Genomic DNA, 15,423 nt, shown 5'->3' with positions numbered 1-15,423 from the left:
GCAACAGCACAGCTATCAGATCAGTGAACCTATTGAAGACTGATCTGTGCCTATCAGACTTTGCCAGTCTAGGTGTCTGTAGAGACATCCTCTTTAAATGTGTTGCTTGCAAAGCCTCTATGAAATGTATCTTGTGTCTTGTAACTCTTCATTTGTTACTTACGCCCCTTGATTCTGTGATGCGAGTTTGTATCGTGTGTGTGTGTGTGTGTGTGTGTGTGTGTCTCTCTCTCTCTCTCTCTCTCTAATTTTAGCCCTTTAAATATTGTTAACATTTTGGAAACCATAACTTGCTAACCTTCCTTAAATCTGCAGCTTTTGTTCATGTCCATCCCTTGTCTGGGGCACGCACTGTAACTGGCCTAAAACAATAAAATGAACTAGGTACACTGAAGACACTGCATTCAGGAAAATTTCAATTTCAGATTAATTTTTTATTGTCACCACAAATATACACTAATCCCACCCTTCATGTGCTATAGGGTACAGCTGGATTAGGGCTGGTTGACAGGACACACAACAGTATCTGTGAAGAAATTTTTAGGACCATTTTTGCCATCTTATAATGCTGTTGTAATTATTACTGAAATAATGCATTTTTCATTTAAAATATCAATAGATCTTAATAGTCGATCTATGATAAAACAATATCATCTGTTAATTTTGCTGCCAGCACATCAAATATTAACTTGAACAGAACTCCAAGTATATGTCTGGTATTATTTTATTCTTTCATTCAGACAGGAGCATTCCCAACCATCACTGCACCATGCAGAAGACAGGCTAGTGTTCATAGTCAAGGTGTATAGTGCACAGAGCAGGTCTGCACTGAAAATGAGAATGTGCAGCCAGGTAGTGAGTCACAGAACCCGATAACACTGAAAGGTGAAGAGGCAAATGGCATGGCAACAGAGATATGTAAATGAGAGTATACCGACATGCAAATGAAGAAGCACTGTAAAGAGCACATAATGAGATGCAAATGAGAGTAGATGAACACAGTTCACAATTCACAGTCATCAGGCACAAATTCAAACTATACAGGCAAAAGATGCAGAAACATTTAGAGTTGCACCTGGCAAAAATGATCAAAGCACAAATGGTTGTAACAGCATTTCATTAATGTTAGTGCTGCTAGCAGTAACTCAGGAGTGCAGTAAGATGGCAGGGAGCACAAACAAAAACAGCACTGACACAGGATAATGTCACATCAGCTCTAGGATCATTGTTGCATGAACTGAGACATTATATAGACACTACCTGACCTACATGGTCCACAAGCTGAATCTTGAAGAATGCATGGATGTCTCTTGCTATTTGTGGATATCAAGAAATGTGAAGCACTTCCCCTTCCAGATAAAAGGGTCTTTCAGAGACAGGCAACAAACACATCTCAGTACTCAAGCTCTGTTGCATACAGATGGGCACATCTGTTTCCCCAATATGGCAAGAAACAGAGCCACCACCATGTGTGGAGTCTATGACATTACCCACCTCCTGAAATGCTGAGTGCCATATGTTGCTCACATACATGGCAATAAAGGCCCCACTTGCTGTTCCCTGACATTGTTACTGCAAAAAGAAGGGCTACCATTTTATAAAATGCCAGGCAGCATGCAATTTGCAGGTGGCAAATCCCTATGTGTCTACACAGCAATTTGACAGTTCCTACATGGTACACAAGTCATCTATATAAACATTTCCTACACAGGGACACTAGGTCCCCCAGAAGCTATGGGGTTGTATATGGTCTGAGGTGCATTTTACAGTTTTAACATTGTTAATCAAATGAATGTCTGAACAAAAATCCTCACTAAGGAACTGAATTCACTTTTACTCTGGCATTCCTTTTCATACATCATTTCAAACACACTTTAACCGAGACTGCACTGTCATAACCTTGGAGAAAATAAAGAGATTATGCCAAGGGTTTGGAGGCCACTAGACATTCCCCATCCCAAAGCCGTGGAGTTTCTAAGTGCTCAGAGATGCATTTTACAGCTTTTACTTCTAAACATTTTCATCCAGTGATAGCCCAAACCAAAATTACCAATAGGGAAAGAAGTTTGGTCTTACTCTCCAACTTTGCTTTTCATGCATTATTTTAATGCACCTTAACTAGGCAAGACTATACTGTAATAACTATGGAGGAAATACAGAAATTAAACTTAGGTTCTGGGGGATTTGGATTTGTAGATGTTCTGAGGTGCATTTTACAGCTTTTTTTCCAAACTTTTGAACCATAAATAGACTGAGGGGAAATCATAAGCAAGGAAAGAACTTCAGTCTTTGTTTTATTTTATTATATATATATATATATATATATATATATATATATATATATATATATATATATATATATTGTGCACAAGGCTTAATGCTCAAGGCAGACAAAGTAGCAGTTCACAATGGATTGAAAAGACAAATGCTTGCAAGAATATATAAATCATATCTGGAAACCGTGCCTGCTTCTCTACCCACCCACATCCAATAAAAGATTGTCAACTTCTGTGTATCCCCCTGGTGTTACACAGGAATGAAAGTGAAGGCACAAATTCTCATAGTCATATAATTCAACTGGCTGCTTTCATACACACACACACACACACACATATATATATATATATATATATATATATATATATATATATATATATATATATAGCATACCTCCCTACCCTTACCTGGAAAAGACAGCCACCTTATGTGTACCCCTCAAATGTCAGACTGGGAAAAAATGAAAAAATATATAACAATAAGACATTTCAACCTTTTTGTGATAGACAAATATATACAAATATAAACAGCCTACCTCAGTACACTACTCCAAAAAGACAGCCACCTGTATATGTTTTTGATTGTGAGGAGAGTGAAAAAAAAATGATCAAAGCACTGTATTCCACATTATTGTCCCTAGAGTGTACACTGCACCATGCAAGCTATGGTGTATGCTCCCCTCTGATGTTTGTCAGGAAAGTGGAAGAAATAATAAAGTCACTTTCCCCAGCTCCCACACAAACTATAAAAACTTTCTGTACATACCTCTGAGATTTGTGAGGAAAGTTAAAGAAATAATTACCATATGGTCCTCAATAACCCACACAAGCTATAGCAGCCTTCTGTGTATACCTTTGCACAGTGCTAGTGTTAGACTAGTTGGAACTTAGGAAACAGGTCAGTATGCCTGGGGAAAAAAACATGCAAACAGATTAGGCTGTGGAAGCCACTAGGTCCCCAGAAGCTCTGATCATCTAGATGTCCGTGATGCATTTTATACCTAATTTTTAAAACATGACTTGTTATTTTTTTTACTACTACCCAGATGAGTTGTGTATGTGTCCAGCAATACTGTTTGAGTTCCTATATAAAAACTGGTGATATTTTAACCCCCATACACATAATGACACTGACCCTTATAAGACAGGTGTATCACAAGATGTAACTAGTTTTCACACACGTGCACACATGCTGACAATGCCCCTGATAATCCAGGTCTGTCACAAGATGCAAAAAATAAACACACACACAGACTGCACACACATGCAAGCAAACTGGAGGAACACTGGTTCACCTATGGCATGTCTGTGGGGTGTTGGAAAAAAACAGAGTAGATGGAAGAAGAGGGTATGCAGACCTTGTGCAGAGGAAGCCATAGTGAAGAACTCTTCCAGAATCAAGCACAATTACATGATAATGTTACTCACTGTGCCACTGTGCCAGTGAGTAGCTGCTTTCATACATATTCTGCTCCTGCCAGACCACCAGTGATAGCCAATCATTGTGTGCAATGCTGATGATTGTGATGGAAAGTGAAATAAAGTATGGCCATCTTGTTACTCTTAAATACACTGTGGGCTCCCTACACACACACACACACACACACACACACACACACACACACACACACTCGCGCACACACACACACACACACACACACACACACACACACACACACACACACACACACACACACACACACACACACACACACACACACACACACACACAGACACACACACACACACAAGCATAAGTCATAACAATACCAGTTTTACACTGACCTCAGCAAATACAATGCATTTTGTGACACTGCATCTGCCGAGCCAGATCAGTGACTGCTATTTATAAGTAATCAAACAAAAGCAATGGTCAAACAAAAGCAGTAGCAAGTTACTTTCACCCAAAGATCATCTTCTTACCCATCAATTACAGCCAGTCAGATGTCTGACTTTTGTAAATAAAAAAAAGTAAGAAAGCTTGTGTGGTGGCTGGCAACAGTTTGGTAATTTTATGTAAATGTATTTGATGTTAAATTACAGTAACCCAAGGGGCTTACATTGGTCATTATTATTCAGTGCCCTACCCTACTAAACAAACAGACAAGCAAGCATGAATAAATAAATAAATACATAGTTGTGTACTTCAAGTTTCTTTCACAGAAACACACAGTAATCACAACAAAGTGCTCATCTTATCTGTCACGCACACTAGTTCTGCAAAGCCACTTCTTCTTCTTTCAGCTTTTTCCCAGTTCGGGGTCGCCACAGTGGATCACCTGTCCCCTCATGATTGGCAGTGGAGTTTTACGGTGTCAAGTTGCCAGCCCGGCACTCAACCTTCCACATAAGGCACACACATGCACACACTCACACCTAGGGCCAATTTAGAGTGTCCAATCTACCTACAGCATGTCTTTGGGATGTGGGAGGAAACCGGAGCACCGTTCTGCAAAACCACATTAGTGATAATTTAATATGAGCAAATGTCATGAAGATGAGTTACTTTCATCCATAGACATCCTCCATCCGCACCTCCACCAAATAGCTATAACCACTTATGTATACATTTCAGATATCTGGTTGTGATAAAATGATGTCCAAGTAATGTATTTCACCTTTGTTCCACACAAATAGTAACCCTCATTAAACTATTCAAATTCCACACAAATCACAGTAGTCCTCCAAAGCAAAAATAATGTGCTAACAGCAGTTAGTAATTTTCCTCCACAAACAGCTCCAGCAATTATAGGTATTATGTCTGTGTAAATAAATGAAATAAAGAGCAAAAACTAATGTGTTTAAGTAGCTATCAACCTCCTAGTGCAGAAATCAGGTACAAAGTGCTAAAATCAGTGCCAGATTTAAAATTGCCTTTATACATTTATAAAGGTGATAAAATAAAAAGTTTTTTTTTTCTCTGAAGGAGGTAAAATCTGAAACTAATATAATTACTTAGTGACATTCTGAGAAGCCAAGGACAATTTCCAGTTTACTTCTCACAAACATATGTTAGCCCAAGGCACTCACATAAAGGCTGTTAATTTTTTGTTTAAGAAACAGGGACAAAGGCCCAAAATCAGAGACAATTTTAAATATTATCCTAATTCACTTAGAAAGCTAATAGAATAACAGGTTTTGCATCAACATGCATTTTCTGACAAATAAGCATTAAGTGCTAATGTCTAGACCTACTGACTAACTACAATCCTCAGTGGTTTACAAGAAAAATCAAACAATTTTATGAGGGACAGGCCAAAAAAAACATGAGGCAAAATCATTGGCAGGTGAGAGATGAGAGGTCTGCCAAGCCATCTGCAGTCAATAATATCTTTTTGCCTATCAAGGGAAAAATCAACTTATCTGCTACTGTGCAGACTGTCTTTACCCACTACTTTATCAGTCCACAGTGTTGCAATGTTATACAGTCCAATGTTCAAAATGTTCATGCTCTCAGCTTGATCTGACCCACAATCTACACAACAAATCAGGATTTGTTGTGTATATCATGGGTGGAATTGAACAGAAAGCTTGGAAATTATAGCATCTAGAAGAATGTAGTTGCAGCATTTTTCCCCTCCTTTCTTTGTCAGAAGAAAGATAAAAGTACACATGTCACAGATTTGCACCTGGCAGAATGGACACTAGCTAGCTGCTCAGTTTACCTGTACATAAGGCAGGTCACATGTGCACCACACCCTCCAGAGATGGTTGTTTCACAGTATATGGCAGCACACACACACACAGGTTGTTGTTCTGGGCAAGTCTCTGTAGGTGTCACCATAGTAGTGGTCTATAAAACATGAAATAAAGCATGATGGTGTATGCCCCTGTACCAAGTGATGCCCAATGGAGTCTGAACACCTTGTGTACCTATGGGCCACATATGCAGTGGCCATTTTATGCTTCCTACATTGTATGCAGAATTGCTGTATAGTAATTGTGATATGACTACTAACCCGACTGTTAGTAGGCCTCTGCTGAAAAGCCATCTTGCAAGATGCAGTTGGAACTTCCTGGTAGCCAAATGCAAATAAATAAATACATACATAAATAAATGTTGACATTTAAGACCTAACCCATTTTAGCAGCATGCTATAAATTGTCCCAAAAGATTTACCAGTAGAAGAACCTGCCTTGCCACAGTATGCTCAAATATCAAAATTCATTCATCCAGGCAAACTAAAACTACAGAGTGTCACAGCCTACAGTGCCTCAGGGGAGCCTGGTCAGCAAATTTAGCAACAGTTAAGGATTGACTGTGCCTCTGTACTTCCAAAACACTTATTAGACACCTTTAAAATAATTAATAAAGGATTAGGAACTCTCACAAGTAAAACTGGAGTGTTTTTATATCTATTTACATATAAAGGTTAGCTTAAAATACTTCATGTGTGCCCAAGCAAGATTGTGGAGGATAAGCCAAGCGTTTGAATTATGGTAACAAAATGGCACATTTCTCTGCTTTTTGAAGTGTAGCCTAAACCTTAAGTGATAAATTAACATCCTCCACCAAATTTCCAATCCTAACTCAAAGTCACGGTTAAATATAAGCTGAGCAGAATGCAAGGCAGCAAAGCAATTACAAGCATGCCTCTTTCCTCTTCGAGTATACGGCAAACATAATGGTAATGTAACATAATGCAGGAATTAGGCTCTTGTGTGGCTATTACATTTTATTTTAGTTTTTCTTTTCGTAACCAGGCAGACTGAGCAACAACTAGGTTTTTGCAACCGTGATTCTTGGGGGGGGGAACAAAATACATTTGGCAATATTGTTATATAATATAGTTGACAAAACAATTCCCATTGCATGTATTGCTCAGCCACTCATTTTGGTATGCAAAGATGCACAATAACAAATAACAAATACAGTTAGAATGTAGCGAAAAGTCAGTTAAAGCTAGTTGGCTACCCAGCCGCTTCTATCTTATCTAGGAAGCATTTAAGTGACAATGTAAAATAGAACAGGAGGGTAATGAGCCTGATATACTTATATTTTGGTGTAGTTTATAAGAAAATCCACACTGCAAGCATAGAACTTCCACTGTGAGATAAATGAGTCAGCTGGGAGAAGTCTGAGTGAAGAGTCATATAAAATTTGTGGAGTGAGTTAATCATATTTCATATCTGACAATCTGGTACTGCATGATTTATTTTTCTTTTTATAAAATGTTTCAGTGGCATATTACTGTTTATATTTCTTGGTTTGTATGAGACTCTTTAGTTAGGGGATGTTACAGTGCAAAATAAGGACACTTCAGTCAATCATAGCATACCTGTGGATGTGGATGCCAGTAACAGCAAATGAATTTTCTCACATTAGTTTCCCAAAAGAGAAAAAAATGTGACTGGCCGAGGTTAAGAGTCAGAGTTTATATGGAATAAGATGTAAAGGAAAACTGCTCTACACACATAAAAAATCTGAAGCAACAGCCTCTGAATAGAAAGCTTGATATGAAACACTCTGATACAAATACATATCTCAAGAAAAGTAAGGTTACCTCTCCCTATTTGGTCAGTTGCATTCTGTGAAAAAGCATGAAAAATGACAAATGTCCTGAGATTTTTAGGACAAAGTGTATTTTCCAAGTGTCCTCTAACAGGAGCATAAAACAATTATTTTTTATCTGAAGCACCTTAATATGAATACAACAACAGAAAAAACTCATATTCTACAATATCAAGCTTTTATTTTGGCAAAAATAGTGAAGTCTAGCTCTCTGCAATGGTTATTGGTACAATTTGTCCAGCAAAATTTCACATTTACATTAAAAGTGTCCGACTTTGTGCACATGAAAAGGTGGCAACCCTAAATCTGTCTTGGATTTCTATTTGCTAACTTGCACCGTAATATTTACTGATGTTTTCACACGGAAATGTAGTATGCACTATCCTCTTTTGGCAGAAATAACAGAAGTATTCAAGCCCATGGTTGTTAATGTTTTCTTTAAATTTAGCTAAAATATCTCCTCAGTTCTGAGTATGTTCCTTCTTCATACAACCCAGAACTATTGTTGAAAAAGCAGCCGGGACTTTGAATTAGGAAAGCTATAAAAAGTGTTTTAAGCTTTTTTTTTTAAATAAAAAGGATTAGAGATAGCAGATGGCAGGTGAAAGGTCACTATGTGCCTGTTTCTTAATACCCCCAGCTGCTCAGCGCCTCATAACAAAATTCTTAACGAGCAACAGCCCATTGTAAAGTAGCAGTGCGTCCTTAGAAACAGGTCATTCAACCATCCGATGAAACTGTTGTCCCTGTTTCCCAGGCTAACTATTTAAAAATGATGACATTCCTCAACACTATGTATGAAGCAATTATAGGCAATAATGTTATCATTTTACTACCACTGTCCTGCTACTGATGGTTTTGCCAGTTTAAGCCCATTAGAAGATAGATTGAAAGAAACATAAATAAACTCACTGCAACTATAGGAATGGTATTTAAAAATTAAAGTAAATTAACAGCAAGTCTAGTAAAGTTGATATCTGCATGCTGTTTCTAAGTTTATACCTTTTATAAGAAACTGTTCTTCCTGAATCATGCACATGTGACGCCATCTCTACTGTTAATAAGCAATGTGGTGCCTGTACAATCCTCCTTGTTCATAGATACTGCATAAAACCTATAAAAACTAGGAATGTATCTATATTTTGACCTTGATGACAGCACTATATCAGCTGACCCGGTCACAAAGTGGACATTTCCGGATAAGGTCAAGGACATTGTTTTAGTCATGAAGTCCAATTATTTTTAATTGAATTGCTCAGCATGTTCCTCCTTTAAAGTCCTGCTTTACTATGTAACATACATTTTCATGACTTTACCATTCATTCTCCCCAGAGCAAGTCATCTTTTCTTTTCCTGTTATCACATTCAATCAGTCAACAAAGAAGCATTCACTGCAAAAAAAAAAAAAAAAGACACAGGACCAGAATTACATGCACGTTTTTACACAACAATATACATTTTAGCAATGTAAAGTATTGCTATTACTGTAAACTAATTACTAAAACTTATAAAGTATTAATGAAGGCTGAAAAAATGCTGAACAGATAGTTTAGAAATGCAGGAAAGGGATTCATAGCTGTATGCCTTTAAAATGCGTTTGTATAGAGTTATGGTAATCTTCATATGGGCACAATGAGCACAGTAATGCCAAATCCCAGTTTACTGCAAATGCAGTGTAATACTATAAAACTTTAAAGTCAAACTGTAAAGCACTAATAATGGGTGAGCAGACTGCATACTCACCGTTGATGCCAGGAAATCACAGAGTCTGTGAACTGTAGCCCCATGCAAGGCATTTTGGTACATGTTTTTCTACTGACGGTGCAGTGTGACACTGGACTGGTTCAATTTAAGGTGCTGTTACTTAGGTCACACCTGCCCCTATTGTTGGTATTTCTTGGTATTTTAGGTGGACACTGAAGATAAAAGTAAACAAATGACACTGGGCACTCACTACCATTGACTACAAAAGGCCATACCTCTCAACTGTTCAGAATTTTGCAAAATGTCCACATCTTTGCTCATTTTTTGTTGGTTCCTCATAAAAAAAGTTTTGTTTTTTTTTTGCAAATAGAGATTTGCAGTTAATAAATAATAACAGACTTCATATTCTTAAGAAAATGCATGCTAGTGCAAAACCTTTTATTTCAATAACTTTCTACGATTATAAAACCAGTGTTGTCCGTAATTCTTGTGCTAACAGGTTGAGTGGTATATAAAAGATATGAATCCTCATATACAATAAACAAAGTACAGAAAAACATAAACTTCTGAACAAAGCATCTTCCTAAAAGTATAAATATGTAATATATGCAAATCTATGCATAACACACACACACACACACACACACACACACACACACACACACACACACACACACACACACATGCACCATAACCATTCATATATTAGAGTGCAGTATAATGTCATTATCCAATTACTGTATCACAAGTAATGCTTTTTTCTTTTCTTTTCTTTTTTTTTATAAAACAGAGCCAACCTGTTTTACTTTTTAAAACTTAATCTGTTTTTTTTTTCCTTAAAATTTAAGAACTGTGATAAACTTTGCGAAAGAATGGGCACAGGATATCATACAAAGGAAATGGTTACTAAATGCATGTGATAAAGAAGAAACAGCAAAGTCAGGAATAAAAGGTATAAACATATGGATGCAAATGTAACACATTCAATGCATAAGGACAGGAAAAAAGATATTATAGGTTCACAGAAGATTACTAGGCTAATGGCTTAAGGGCCCTTACAAGCCTAGCCAATATAACCTGATTTTACCCAATATATGGCCCCCAGGGTTAAGAGGATGGCATGGATTTGTGCCTGTGAATTGTGTATCTTACAGATTGCCTCTGTCCATAATGGAAATAGGCCCTACCCCAGGTGTGAATTTGTGATTACCAACCCATTGATCCAAACTGCATTTGAAGAGGCCCAGGGAAGGGCTCTGCTTAATGTGAATAGGAAGCCTGTTCCAAAGAAGAGGCGATCTCTGAGACACATATCTGTCTATCCACCATGTTTTGTTTGAGTTGCTGACTAAGTTTAGATCCCTAGCTTGGGTAACCCTTGTACTGTATGACTTGCGGATGTGTAGCAGCTCCATCAGGGCTGGATTTGTGAGTGCCTTGTAAGTCAGGCATATTTCACTCCATAACAGTCGGTAGAAGACAGAGTAAAGGGATAGGACTTTTAGTTTATCTGCATAGTTTTGTGTACACCCTGTATTTTCTTTGTAAGAAACCTCTGAGGTCATTCCAACTGCTGTAAGTACCTAGTCATGTACATGTCAACTGCTGCATTGTACTCGATTATTACTCTAATGAGGGCTGAGTACAGTGGAAATATAATTTCCTTAGATCTGGATGCCATAGCTTTATTTATAAGTTGTGAAACATTAAAAGACCTTCCTCACCACTGTGGACACATGATGGTCAATGTTCAGGCTACTATCTATCTGTATACCTAGATCTCTCACCTCTGAGTCTATTCTTAGGGATGTGCTATTGATGTTGTAATTTGCAAGGGTATTTCACTTCCCAAAGCATATGATAATGCATTTTTTTGCATTTAGCTTTAGGCCACGGTTCTGGCACCAATCATTTGTCTGAGCTAGACCCTCCTGATGGATACCTACATAATTTGAGGTGTGACATCCCTCCTCGGGGGCAGTGATTAAGGAGCCTCAATCCTCACCACTGACACTGGTGGGGAACGTTCACTGAGAAAACTTTTTTTTTCAGATGCAGCTCTCTGCACCAAGTACAATTTCACTTAAGAGCACACAAGGAATGCACACTCCAGTCCTGGGGCTGGGCTTTCTCTCCAGGCATCAAATAAGACTCCCCACTGACACAGCTATAGAGTTAAGTGCTTAGCCAGGTGTTCCAAGCTAAGTACTCCACCACCTTCTCTGTGAAATCAGTGCTCTCAGTGTCCCTGTTCAAAGTAGCTGACAAACACACTCTTTGAGAATTGGTTTCACACACACACACACACACACACACACACACACACACACACACACACAAAACACCTGGGGAAGGCTAGCACAGCTTACCTGCTCTACCACCTCGACTAAAAGGTAGATACACTGCCACCAGAACACTGCAAAGCCAGCTATTCTAAGGTTCTTACCATGGTACCCAATTACTCTTAGTAAAATTAATACTTATACAAATAGTAGTGTTTCCAAGCAGCAAGATTTTCAGGAACATGGAGCTACAGTACCACTAAATAAATGCAAGTATTCTCAAAAGTTAAAATATTTTCTAAAAGACCAGCCACACTGAAAGGTTTAGATATATTTAATAATAATTAATAAAAGAAAAAAAATACTCAATATCTATTCACAATAAACACCAACATTTCAATCATAGGAAATGTAAAAAAAAAAACACTGATGGAAAGACTCAGACAGACACCGAAAAAAAACTGGGCGGCGCAGTGGTGCAGCGGTTAACGTTGTCACCTCACAGCAAGAGGTTCTCTGGTTCGATTCTCGGCTGGGGTGTCTTCTGTGTGGAGTTTGCATGTTCTCCCTGTGTTCGCGTGGGTTTCCTCCAGGTACTCCGGTTTCTCCCACATTCCAAAGACATGCATCTGGAGCATTTCTCCCCGGGCCTCCACTGAAAACAGGCTCTGTGGAACCTAGTCGGACTTTCCCGGTCAACAAATGTTAAATAAATAAATAAAATAAAAATAAAAACAACATTTAAGTAATCTCACTATTTTTCCTAACTGACTGAAGAATTACTGTCCCCTAATTACTTGCTAGAGATGGCAAGATGAAGTTAGATGAGTGTCTCTTTTCAGGTCTAATAACAAAGTGCATCTCACACATCTCCCACTAGTATTCAAAAACAGTTTCAATGCAGGCTACAGAATGTCATCATATCCATTCACCAGACTCTGTGGTTCCCGCACTACCCCTTCACTAGCAACTGAGCCAGGATTTGTCAGAGATTTGTCACAATACACACACACATAGAACTTTGCTAAGGTTTAATACAGCATCTGGAAGCTACAGAAAAATACTAACACTTCTACCCTTCTTGTAGAAAGGCTTTTCATAGACACTGCATCTCTGGCTGCAATCAGACCTAAGACTCTTTATGGCCTAAACTAAGTCATTTAATTTCAGGCTATTTTTTTAAGGTTAGCGGGCATGAACTTAACCCCTTCCTTTCCAGTATCCTCTGTTAAATATATAAATTTCAGCAGTTACAATATATCCTGATATACATGTATATTTATTTTCTGCCCAGCAGGACCCACTGTTGATACATTTTTAACACAAGCAGCTTTACACATCCATCTCTACCACAGGCATCTGTACAAATTAGTTTGATATTCTATAATTCTTTACAAAACTCCAGCTAGCTATGCTGGCATATGTTACACATGCACTGCCCTACTCTCTCTGGCACAGTTGGCACTATCTCACATCATGTATTGGTGGCAGTGGTGGGATATTAATTGAACTTCTGTAGCCTGTTAGCATTTTTCACTAAAGGTGTGTGTACTCTCAACAGCCATGGGGTAAACATACAGAGTTACATTTTTCACACCAGTTTTATTGATTTTTGTTAATTTAGTTTAGTCAGGGAAATCAGGCAAATATGTTAGCAGAGGATTATGGCAAGCTGACAATTAACTAGTTGGCTAAAGTGTGCAAATCCAAAGGACTGGTGCACGCCAACCTGACTAAAGATGAAATGATTTCAGCCTTAGTCACAGCTGCAGCACAGACTAGCAACCATGAAGATAACCAGTCTGGTGATGGGGATGTGCAGGCCTCAGAAACAGAACAGTTCACCTAATTCAGTGGGAGATGTGGGAGATGCACTTTATTAGACCTGACAAGAGACACTTATCTAACTTCATCTTGCCTTGCTCTAGCAAATAAGTAGGGAACAGTAATTCTTCAGTCAGTTAGGAAACATAGTGAGATTACTTACATTTTTTTTTCTTGTATCTGTCTAAGTCTTTCCATCTGTGTTGTTTTCCATATTTCCTGTGACTGAGACTCTGGTGTTTACTGTGAATAGATATTCGGTATTTTCATGTTTTTCTCTTATTATTTATTATTAAATATATTTATACCTTTCGTTGTGGATGGCCTTTTAGAAAATATTTTAACTTTTGAGAACTTGCATTTATTTAGTGGTACTGTAGCTCCACGCTCCTGAAAGTCTTGCTGCTTGGAAACACTACCATTTGTATAAGTATTAATTTTACTAAGAGTAATTGTGTATGCTGGTAAGAGCCTATAAGTATTAATTTTACTAAGAGTAATTGTGTATGCTGGTAAGAGCCTTAGATCAGCTGGCTTTGGGGTGTTCTGGTGGCACTGCATCTATCTTTTAGTCTGGGTGGAGGTGGTACAGCAGGTATGCTGTGTCAGCCTTTCCCAAGAGTGTATGTGTGTGTGTGTGTGTGTGTGTGTGTGTGTGTGTGTGTGTGTGTGTGTGTGTGTGTGTGTGTGTGTGTGTGTGTGTGTGTTTGTGTGTGAAAACCAAATCTCAAAGAGTGTGTGTATGTCAGCTACTTTGAATGGTGACACAGAGAGCACTGATTTCACATAGAGGGTGGTGGAGGACATGGCTTGGAGCACCTGGCTAAGTACTTAACTCTATAGCTCTGTCAGTGGGGAGTCTTATTTGGTACATGGAGAGAAAGCCCAACCCCAGGACTGGAGTGTGCATTCCCTGTGTGCTCTTAAGGGAAATTTTACTTGGTGTAGACAGCTGCATCTGAAAATACTGTGTGTGTTTCTATTTTTTCTCATTGAATGTTCCCCACCAGTGTCAGTGGTGAGGCCTGAGGCTCCTTAATCACTGGTCCAGAGAAGGAACATCACATGGGGATTCAATGATTGCCCCAGCTTGTAATCATTGGCAAATTTTGTCATCCAGAGGTCTTTCACATTAGCCTTAACTTCAGTGAAGTTAGTGAAGTTTATTTCAAACATGAGTGGCCCCAGCTCTGAGATCTGTGGCACACCACTAGTAACTGGCCTCTTGCTGGATCTGGATTCACCCACTTTAACCACGTGTCCTGTCTGTGAGACAATTGGCTATCTATCTGTGGCATTGGGATTTATGCCCAGTTTTGTGAGTCTATTATAATACCTGAGTGGGGAATTGTGTCAAATGCCTTGGCCAGGTTGAGGTAGTTGGTACATACTGTTTTACCATCATCCATGGCCTTAGTGACTTTCTCAAAGAAATCCACCCTATTCAGTAGGCATGACCTGCCCTTGACAAAGCTAAATTGGGTCCGGTCCTGTGTTTGGAGGTTTCCTATGTCATTATTTATCAAGTCCATGATTATTCTTTCCATGGCCTTACATATAAGACTAGTCTAACTTATGGGCATGTAATTTTCCAGATCAGTAGATGGTTCCCCTTTATGCAGACTGTTGCTGTCCTCTACTCTATTGAGACAGAGTCAGTTCAGAGGCTTTGGTTAAATAGAGATTCTAGTGGGCCTGATAAGTCCTGATCTGATGTAAGCTGTTTAAGAGGCAACCTGTTATGTTCTCACACACTACTGAAGCCATGTTTTTAGCTTCCTTTAGGTGGCTACCTGTTCTTTGGTGATAATTGGCAGTGGAGTGG

This window comes from Protopterus annectens, chromosome 6.part0 (genome assembly GCF_019279795.1).
Source record: "Protopterus annectens isolate FY-2018-M chromosome 6.part0, PAN1.0, whole genome shotgun sequence".
Lineage (NCBI taxonomy): Eukaryota > Metazoa > Chordata > Ceratodontiformes > Protopteridae > Protopterus > Protopterus annectens.
The sequence above is the reverse complement of the archived record's forward strand: the minus strand, read 5'-3'. Positions refer to the sequence as shown.